Genomic DNA, 10,845 nt, shown 5'->3' on the forward strand with positions numbered 1-10,845 from the left:
AAGGAAAGTTCTGAATATGTTTCTTAATCTTCAAAAGTTTCTTCATAAAACCATTGAGTAAATAACCTCAACCTTGTCTGTTCTATACCTCCTCTCTCTTGTAGATCAGGGTACTTGGGTTTCAGCAATTAATTCCATATATTACTCACTTTTGAAAAGATATCATATTAAAAAAATGACAGTGCTTAGAGTAATTAGATGATGCACTGTGAATTTAGTGTGTCTGTAAATGTGTAGACACTACTATTACATTGTACACAGAAAAGGGTGATCTTGTAAAAATTACTATTTATTTAAGGAAATTTGAGAGTATCTTCTCATTCTGGTAATCAAAGGTGATATCATTTCATGTGTACAATTCAATATTGCATTGTGTTCACCACCCATAGTCAAATCGGATGAAAAGGCCAGGTGACAATATGAATGGGTAAGACATTGAAGACCAAAGAAAATGAGGTGGAGAAAAGAGGTGGAAAGCATGAAGATATTATGAGATAATGTGCTTTATGCTATATGTATTCATAGCCTACATAAGATATATTCTGTGTATGAATAACCTAAACATCTCTTTAAGACCACATAAAATTAGAAAAATAATGCAAGAGCATCATATTACAGTAACAAGTGATACAGCACTAAAAGACTATGTGGCATTTTTGAATTGTGACTTGAGCATATTAACTAATAGAGGGAAGCAAAAAAAAAAAAAAAATCAGAAACCAACTTAGAAAACTGCCCTAAAGCCTAATAACTTCTTCTGGTGTTCACTGGAGACTGACACTGTTTATTGTGACCTACTTATGATGATAGAGACCAATCACAAAGACCTTGAGCATACAACAAGATTAAGATTATGATCCATGAAAAAGCAAAGTTGAAACAATTTGTAGGCTAGGGTAAAATGTCATCACAATTCCTAAAACAGGAAGATAATAAGAAAAGTCAAGAATTAAAAATTTTGTATCATCTCTGATGACTAGTTTTGAGATAAAGAATTCATCTCTGATGAATTAAAAAATATTTAATTTTTACGAAGTACACTAACTGTTTCTGGCAATTAGTGCTAAGCAATTTACAAGTTAGATAATCATAGCAATTCATATTTTTTACCCAATTCAAATTGTCATTTTTATTTTAAGCCAATTTTCGGAGAAGGTAACTGAGCCTTTGAGAATAATAAATAAATTACTAAAGTCTTCCAGTTAATAAATGACAGAGCTAGGATTCAAACACTCCTAACCACTGCACAAAACTGCATATCATCAAATTATGTTTAGTTCATATCTTCATCATACAATATCTAAATAAATTTAAATATATAAGAATATGCATGATAATTAATGATGCTACAGATTTTATAAAGGCTGGATAAATTGGAATGTATTCATAACATAAAAAAATTCCTATACGGTTACTTAATGCTGTTTTCAACAGCTTTATGGAGGTAGTACATATACACCATAAAATTCACTTAATGTAAATTAATTGTTAATAAATTGGTTTTTAGTAATATTTTTTTATTTCAGTAAATTTGCATAATTATACAAGTTATATAGAGTACCGTTATGCAGATCCAGTTTTAAGGTTGTAATTTACAAAGTCAATGTTTGCAAATAAATAGAGTTTTGTAAATGTAACCATGATCTATTTGTAAATATTTGCATTCTCTCAAAAAGTTTCTTTGTGTACATTTCTAGTTAGCTTTACTCCCGTCCATAGATCTAGACAACCAGTGATCTACATTCTGTCTCAAATATTTGTCATTTGTGAATTTTCATATAAATGGAATCATAAAATATTTAATCTTTTATGTCTGGCTTCTTTTACTCAGCAAAGATTTTAAGTTTCATCCATGTTGGAGCATGTATTAGAAGTGTTTTCATTTTTATTACTGAATAGTATTTGCTTGTATGGATATACCACATTTTGTTTATCCATTTACCAGTTGGTAGGCATATAGATTGTTCTATCTCTTGTCTAATACAAATAATGCTGCTGCGAACATTTGTGCAACAGTCTCATGTTTATATATATGTTTTTATTTCGTCTTTGGTTGATACCTGGGAGCAGAATTGCTGGTGGCAATTTGAGAGTTTATGTCAAACCTTTTATAAAACTATCAAAAAGTTTTCCAAAGTTTTCTTTCCCACAGCAATACAAAAGTTCCAGCTTCTACACACCCTCACTAACAACTTGTATTGACAGTCATTTTGACTAGAGTTACTCTAATGGAAACCTAGTGGCACCATGCTATGGTTTTGATTTGCATTTCTTTAATGGCTGATGATTTTGAACTTGATCTCTCTATTAATCTGCAGGTGATCTGTGAGTCTGTCAGTTATATCAAGGAGTATTGTGATCTCACAGTATCTACAACTTCGAGCTCTCCAAGAAAAGCCACTGAGATCACATATGTTTTGAGAATATCCCTGGGAATGGGTTTTTCTCAAGCTCCACTTTGAACCAAATCAGTCCATGTCTAGCAGCAAAGCTGTAGCTCCTCACAACTGCCCCAGCAACCACACTCCTAGATATTTACCCAACTGATTCAATTTATCCAAAATAAAGTTTGTTTTATTGCAGCCACATTCATAACTGACAAAGACTGAAAGCAACCAAATATCCTTCAATATATGAATGGATAAACAAAATATAATACATCCACACAATGGAATATTATTCAACAATAAAAGGCAGTGAGCTATCAAGCCATACAAAGACATTGAGGAATCTTAAATGCATATTGCTAAGTAAAAGAAACCAGTTTGAAAAAACTGAATTATTTATACAACATGTAAAAGTCAAAACTAAAAAGATGGTAAATATCTTTAATAAGGCTTCTATGAAAAAAAAAAATTCTGAAAATTAAGTGTTATATAAAATTTTATTTCATCTATATTGAATTTGAATTCACTGATGGATATGGGGTTCTCAAGATTCCATTTGTCTACTGTTCTCATAATCATTTCTTGAGCATTAAAAAAATCTCTAAATATTACGTTACTTTGTTCTCACAAATTAGTTCATTGTGATACCTCAGGAGAGAATTTAAGCTAAATGGCAATGTCCCAATGGTGCTCTCTCAGCAGAAAGAACAAAAAATTTATAACTTCCTTAGAGATCTCCTGAGAGGTCTTCGGTTTTTCATAATACTACGTACTATAAATCTTGTTTTTGACAAGGGAGGCAACTGGTATTGCATTGTAACCTAAGCTGTGAGTTTCGTGTGGACACTTAAAGTAGTTGTTATGTTTCTGAATAAGCCTATGAACTTAATATTAAACAAATCTGTCAAGTGAAATTTATGGAGGATTCACGATATAACGCTTCTGAACTGCTGTCTAAAAACTGTGATGTTATTTTTTCATAACTATCTATAGACGTCCTCTAATAGTGACATTTTATGTAACTATTTGCATTGATATATTATTTTACATTAAAAATCATGGGAAATCAAATTGAATTTCTAGAATATATATTTCATAAATTATATATACATAATATTTGCTATATTAATATGTAGTTATATATTACTGAAATATATTCAATATCAATATGTCACTTAATATTTGATATATATAAATATATTACACATATATTTCATATGTAGTCATATACTACTTAATTACAGTTAGAGTGAATGGCTTATCCGGAAGCACTATCCATGTTCTAGTGTGAGGTGTCATAGTTATTCATTCATCTTTTCAAGATCAGAACATAAGTCATGGCTTTTTTATAGCCAGACACAGGCAGAGAGATGAGATGTTTGGCCCATCGTGGTAGATTCATTTGTAAACTTAATTACTGAAGTAAAATAGACATTGTATATTCATAGAATAATTATTTAATACCTCACACAAACATTTCCTGACTATATAATTACTATTCTGATGACAAGTCATAGAATACAATTAGACTGTCAATTTTAAGTATTTGACACATTATATATTTCAGTGAAATTTTTAGTGTCTATGTATCATGTAAAAAGAAATACAATATTCTGTCCCTCTCCCCATTATGTTGTATCCTAGTATTATTACAGTTAAAAATCTACTTAATAGGAAACTATGTGGTAGATTTACCCAATAGATATGTTCTTTGTGTTTATAAATCAATTTAACAAATTTTTAACAGAAATTTTCTTATCTAGCTATCCATTATAAACATGAAATAAAGACTATCATGGTTTTTTAAATAGAATTATAGAATAAAAACATTTGATACTTGTCCTAAAAGTAAGGAGATTCCTATAGCTATATCAGAAAAGCAGTGAAGGAAATGTTTTGGAGAATGGGAGAAGTTGCTATGAGATGGTTATAGGAGTTGATACCTGTGTTTATGAAGACGATGCAAGTCTAGGGAGAGGTTTCTTAAAATGTGCTCATGCACCATTGGCATAGTTCACAATTTAGTGAATCCTGGCCAGGATTTCCTTAATGAAATAGCATAAAACATAGTAGAGTAGAACACAGAATAGAAAGTACATCCCAGATAATGAGATGAGAGCATGTGTACATATCCAGGAATGACCTGAGATATGTGCACAAACCTGGAGACTAGGGCCTATGGCCATGTTTTAAAAACCACTAGAATATCAATGTGGCTAGAATGAAGTACTCAGAGATTTGAGGATGGGTAAGCAGTGGAAAACGAGGACCTTCGAAATGATAGAACAAAGAACCATTCTTCTAGAGTCTTGTTCTATTACCAACCAGTTGAGTGAGGTTAGGCAAGTCCTTAAAACTCTGTCTATTCCCCATGGCCACTGGGTGTCATCATTATGTTCTACTGGAGACCAACAACTGGTCAGCAATACTGATTCCTCCACCATGTAAGAGGAGCATCAAATCACTAAAACCCTCTTTTAATCTCTTCTTTCTCTGGGATGTCTTCACCCATTGGGCAGCTATCAGCCAGAACAGCTGGAGCTAGTAAAAGAAATTCTTGGCTAATGAAATATTCCTACTAAATGTCTTACTAATTAAGTTACCCAGAGAGTTTTCTTCTAAATTTCTCAATCTAGAGGGAAGAAATATAAATCATCCTGGAGAAAAGTTTTATTTTATTAGTTAAATTTACTTTATGACAAAACTCATAATTGATACTTTGCATTGTCTGTTTCCTTTAATTTATTACAAAATTACTAATGAACATCACTAGTTTTCGAATGGACAGCTAGGAGTCCACATTGTCCACCAGCATCTTTTTATTTCTCTGAAATTAAGTATAAGAACTCATAGGTCTACTAAAAAATAGGAGAGAATGAAATTATGTATTGTCTTTTAGTAAATAACCACTTGTTAATCAATGTTAAAATATTGATATATTGATTTCATTTAATGTAACAAGATGGAAATCTTTAAGTTACTGTATTGCATTTGTTTGAGTAGCCAAGCTCTGTTCACTGGGCATGGTCTTTATTACATGTCTTTTCATAGACATTATGTCCTATAAACATTTTTCATGATGAGACATAAGAGTGAGGACATGGACGTTAAAGGATGAACTAAGCTTTGAATGACATATGGATGCCGAATGGAATTTATGAACTTATATTAAACAAGACCATCAGGTGAAATACACAGAGTTCACTGTATCAATTTAAAAGGTAGTTTAGGTTTTTCATGGTCCTCTATAAAATGCTTTATGTTATTGTTTAACTTGATATATTTTATGTCATTTATATAAATTTAAAAAACAAAAACAAAAAAAAGAATTGGAGAATCATATGTAATTCCTGGAATCTTTAAATATTTCTAATTCATCAGTAAGAGTTTCCTCTTAATTATATGTATAATCAAATGGCTTAGCCAGAGACTTGACTAATGCACCCAAGGCTTTTTTATTTGTTCATTTTTGTTTTTTAAGTATTGTACTGTACATAATGATCAAGCATCTCAAAACCAAACCACAACTTATGGCATTTTTTTAACAAGGCACAAGTAGAAATGGGATACTTAGCCAATTGGACCAGATGTATTTCCTGTTTGGAGAGAAAGAGACTGTATATATTCATAGAAGAGTTGTTTAATATATGAAACATAGAGTTCAACATGTGTAATTCTTATACTGATCATTATTTATACAATGGAACTAGGCTGTGATTTCTAAGATTTTGCTATATTTTCTCTTTTAATCAAAGTGTCCTGTTTATGCACCATGAAAAAGAAGTAATATTCTAACCCTTCTTCCTTAGATTGTAGCCCAGTGTTATAATTAAAGACTTATTTAATTTAAAACTAAGAGCAAATTTTAAATTCATAGTCAGTATATAAAAACACAAATCTACCCTTCTGTGAATTCTCATTCAACATCTAGTTCAGAGTGACTAGGATGCCAGTTAATGCCTAGAACTTTTACCAAATACCTTGTGAATACAATATTGAGGGAGAGGTCCTTAGAAGAATTGGACTCACATTTCACAGAAAGCTATTTATAAAAATTCTTCAAAGGTAATTTCTACCTACTTTTAAGTGTTAGGAGAACCTAAGAGCAATAATATTATACTAAAGACAGGGCTGTAGATACGCAGTTCTTCAAAAACATGGAATCGCGTCAATAAATCTTCAGCATGTCTTGGCATCCTGATTGAGCATACACTATAATATTTCTAGTAATTTAACTTGCATCATGCTTTGAGGTAAGGTCCTTTGGGACAGAGACACTAACAAAACCATGCAGTTGTTTGTTATCCATTATGAGAAGAAATAGGAACACCGTCTACGCACGTAAGTTAGAGAGTATATTTTAAAATGGTGGGTCTGACTCAGTGATGTGTAATAACATTGCTGTAGTAGCTCAAGATAAGAATTTTAAAAATTAAAGAGTAGAATACAATGGACTATAATTTAAAAAGTTTGAAGTACAATTTGTAAAATAGAGATAAACAGTATTTTCTCTGATTTTATATTAGTTTTGATGAAAGTATCAAGAGTGTCTCGATTTGACATGGACAAGAACTAAAGCACTGGAAGGAAGTGAAGAGATAGCCTAGTCTAACCACTTTTTTATAGAGAGAGATAAATAAGTTGAGTTCCCATACATTCAAGTGATTTTTCAAAACTCATGTTGTTAACTAAAGTCAGAACCAGGTCTTGAAGATGAGGTTCAATGAACATCACATGCTCATATATTTAGGATTTGTAGAAATTATAAATGTACTTAACTCTAATTTTTTGCATATTCTCTGCTTGAAATCTTTTTTTGCCTTAAAGCTTTCCATATTGGTTTAGATAATGCTTTGATATCTAGGAAAATCTTCCCATAACCCCTGCTCAAAGTCTTCAAGTTACATAGTATCCTTTCATATGTTCCCTTTGTATGCAATACTTAACTCAATCAGATTATTATAGTTTACTATTCTAGATCTGCTTGATTGCTATCTTCCTCTCTTTGCACTGTAATCTTCTTGTTGACTGAACTCTAATCATAATTTGTTGTCAGCTCAAAACCCAGAAAGATATTTAGTACAGAGTAGGCAGTCAATCAAAACTTTTAAATGTGTACAAAATTACAAAATTATACACACACGCACACACACACACACACACACACACACACACACACACACATGCTAAATTAAAGAAAATAAAATTCCAGTTTAGAATCTATGAAGAGATTTGGAAAAAGCAGGTCCGTGATTGACCAGATTATAACCTATGTCAAACTGTGCTTTCTACATTGATAGTAGCTAAAGATTTTACTCAGGATTAGTGGAGACTGTGTTAGACAAAGGTTATGACTATGTCCCTAAAGGTATTTTCCAAAGCAAAAAATATAATTTAGCATGAAGAGGAATGAGTATTTAAAAATAATCACCATAATATTAATCTTAAATTAATTGATCTAAACTTAATCTTTTATTCCTTATTATCTAACATTTAGCAGAAATTGCATTAGGAAATGAAAAAAAAAAAAGCATGGCTTTCAACCATAAACTGTCTAATCTTTATCAAATATAAAATATGTTAGCTCAACATGGCAAGTAGCTCTTCAATGAAGAGGCAATATTTCAATAGGCCTTAAAGGAAATATAGCATTTTTCCTCACCTACCCATTTTTCTTGTAGAGAAGGGCACTAGGAATGGCAAGGACAAAAGCAAAGAAGCATGAATGAGCAGATTGTTATTGACAAATGGAGACCGATTATATTAATTGGACTGATGGAAGTTCATTGTTGGTTGGGAGTAGTATTGTAATTATAAAAATTTTCAGGGACAACATTATGAAAAGCCACATGTGCTTTCAAATATAATTCATACTTTATTTTTAATACAAAGTAAAATAGTAAGTATATACAAACATCAGTTTTATGTTTTGGAAGCAGAAGAAAATAACTGAGAGGAAAAAAGACCAGAAAATAAAGGAAATTTAGATAAAGCTTTCTTTCCTTCCAGCCTAGTCTATGGCCTGTTTTTTACCACTCTATCTTCAGGCTCTGAGTAGTGTCTGGAAATTAATAGTTCTCAACATATGTTATTGAATGAAGGAATAAAGAAATTGAAATAGTCTCTTAAGGAAGAAGCAGTTAGACATAACCAAGACGAATGAATTCAATTTTTAGAATCTTGACCAGTATTATTTATATTAAATAAAATAGAACAGATACAGTAGAATACAAAAGAACATTTGAGATCAGAGCATGCCAGGTAATGAAAGTATTATTCTGAATATGTTTATTAGCTCCATGCCATCATGTAACAAGTCTTTAGTTCTGTGGTTTGTGGTCAACAGTTTGCATTTGAAAGCTAATAGTCTAGAGAAAGGTTTGGGTCTGAGTGGTCCATTAAACAAAAAAATATATTTTTTTCTCTTTTCCTCTTTCCTACTTTTTTTTGCTCAAAATCGACTTTCTTTTTTGTATGCAAATTAGGTATTTGAAATCGATGGGTTACTAGGTTCTTATTTCTCTCAATTTTCATGTCGCTATGATTAAACATTAAAACTCCATCTTTACTAAAGTTTTAGAAGGGGATTTACAATTTATTTAGGATAAAATTAAGATGAATAAATATTTCTTGAAAGTTATGACTTACCATATTGTGTCTTAATAAACAAATTGATTGAAACAAACAAAATAACTAAAATAAATTTTTGATCATTTGAATAATAGTTGTAAGTACAATTTGAAGACAATTTTAAGAAATACAGGCTTTTATTTTATCTGTATATTTATTCCCAGTATAATTTTCAGAGTGTATAAAGCAATTTGTATAAGTTTATTCAAAAAAGATTTGTTTTAATTTTTCAGGTGTAAAGGTAAGAGAGAGAAGAAAAAGGAGTAAGAGAGAGGTATGACATTTGACATTATAATAAGAACTTAGTTCTAAAATTTTGACACTCTAAAATAAATTTTATTTTGATATTCAATAATTCAATTATAAACATCAGTCAAAATGAATAAGACAATTAAATAGATTGTCAACTTAAAACAAAGCAAGAAAATCAAAATTAATTCTCAAAATAATCCAATCTATGTTTCTTCGATAGAAAGTAAAAAAGTTTAAAGAAACTTACAAATTGACTTTTAAAGGATACAAATTTCCAAATCTCTTGGAAAGAAAATATCAATTTTATTCTAAATTATAATTATTATAAATATAACGAGAATTTATTCTCTTTGACTTTCTAAGTTTATACTTCATAGGTAAAGATGTAGATGCAATATCGTAGCCGGCAAAATCTAAAAATAATATAAACTTAACAATAGAAATATAAGATATATTATACTGACACCATAAAGATGAGATGTGAACTCCTGAGTCAGAAACACATGCATTCGAAACCCAACTATCTATACTCAAACCAGCCATTGGATTTTCTTTTGGGTGTTTCTGTTTCAACCTCCTCTTCCTTATCTATAAAACGGACATAATAACGTGGTTTTTATTTAGAGATTTAGTGAGATAAAATGATGATACATCATAGTACCCCCTTTACTTACCCATTTTCAATATTTACATTATTAACTTATGAAGATTATTTTGAAAATGAGTGACCTTTAAGTAATAACTTATTAACATAAAATTTAAAAAAGCAAACTATGTTTCTGCCAGTATTGGGACAATGCGGTGGTGTGTCTACACAGGTACAATGACAGATCTGTCACACTGATGCCACTGCAGAAGATTTGTTTTCTTTTATGTTATTAATATTAACATTTTTCAACAAAAGCAGTAGCTTAAACATTTTAATGAGGCAGGTTATAGTTTTAAATAGTTTAATGGATAAGACCTTTGGAGAGAAACGGACACAATGTGGACTGTTCCACAGCTTCCATCTGTGTCTATGCAGTGGATCTGGAAGAGGAGACATCTGCCTGTCCCACACGAATCTCTTTCTACATCCTATTTCCAGATTCTCAGTATGTTAATGACCTCTATTAGCAATAAAAATACTTTACAAAATATTAAAGGTTAAAAACTATACTTATAGGAATGGCAACTTGAATTTCACTCTTTTCTCTACTTTCTCATGCAGATGCCTTGAAGAGATATGGCTGAGATAAATTGCACCCAGGTAAAGGAGTTTATTCTGGTGGGCCGCACGGATCAAAACAGGTTGAAAATGCCCCTTTTTGTGATTTTCTTATCTATTTACGTTTTCACAGTCATAGGCAACCTGGGTTTGATCCTAGTCATTAGAACAGATGCAAGACTCAAAACACCTATGTACTTCTTCCTCAGCAACCTGGCTTTTGTCAATTTCAGTTATACTTCTGTCATTACACCCAAAATGCTGGAAAACTTCTTATGCAAACAAAACGTTATCTCCTTCAATGCATGTGCTGCTCAATTAGGCTGTTTCATCACCTTCATGACAGCTGAATGCTTGCTTCTGGCTTCC

This window comes from Pteropus alecto, unplaced genomic scaffold, assembly GCF_000325575.1.
Source record: "Pteropus alecto unplaced genomic scaffold, ASM32557v1 scaffold547, whole genome shotgun sequence".
Taxonomy (NCBI): domain Eukaryota; kingdom Metazoa; phylum Chordata; class Mammalia; order Chiroptera; family Pteropodidae; genus Pteropus; species Pteropus alecto.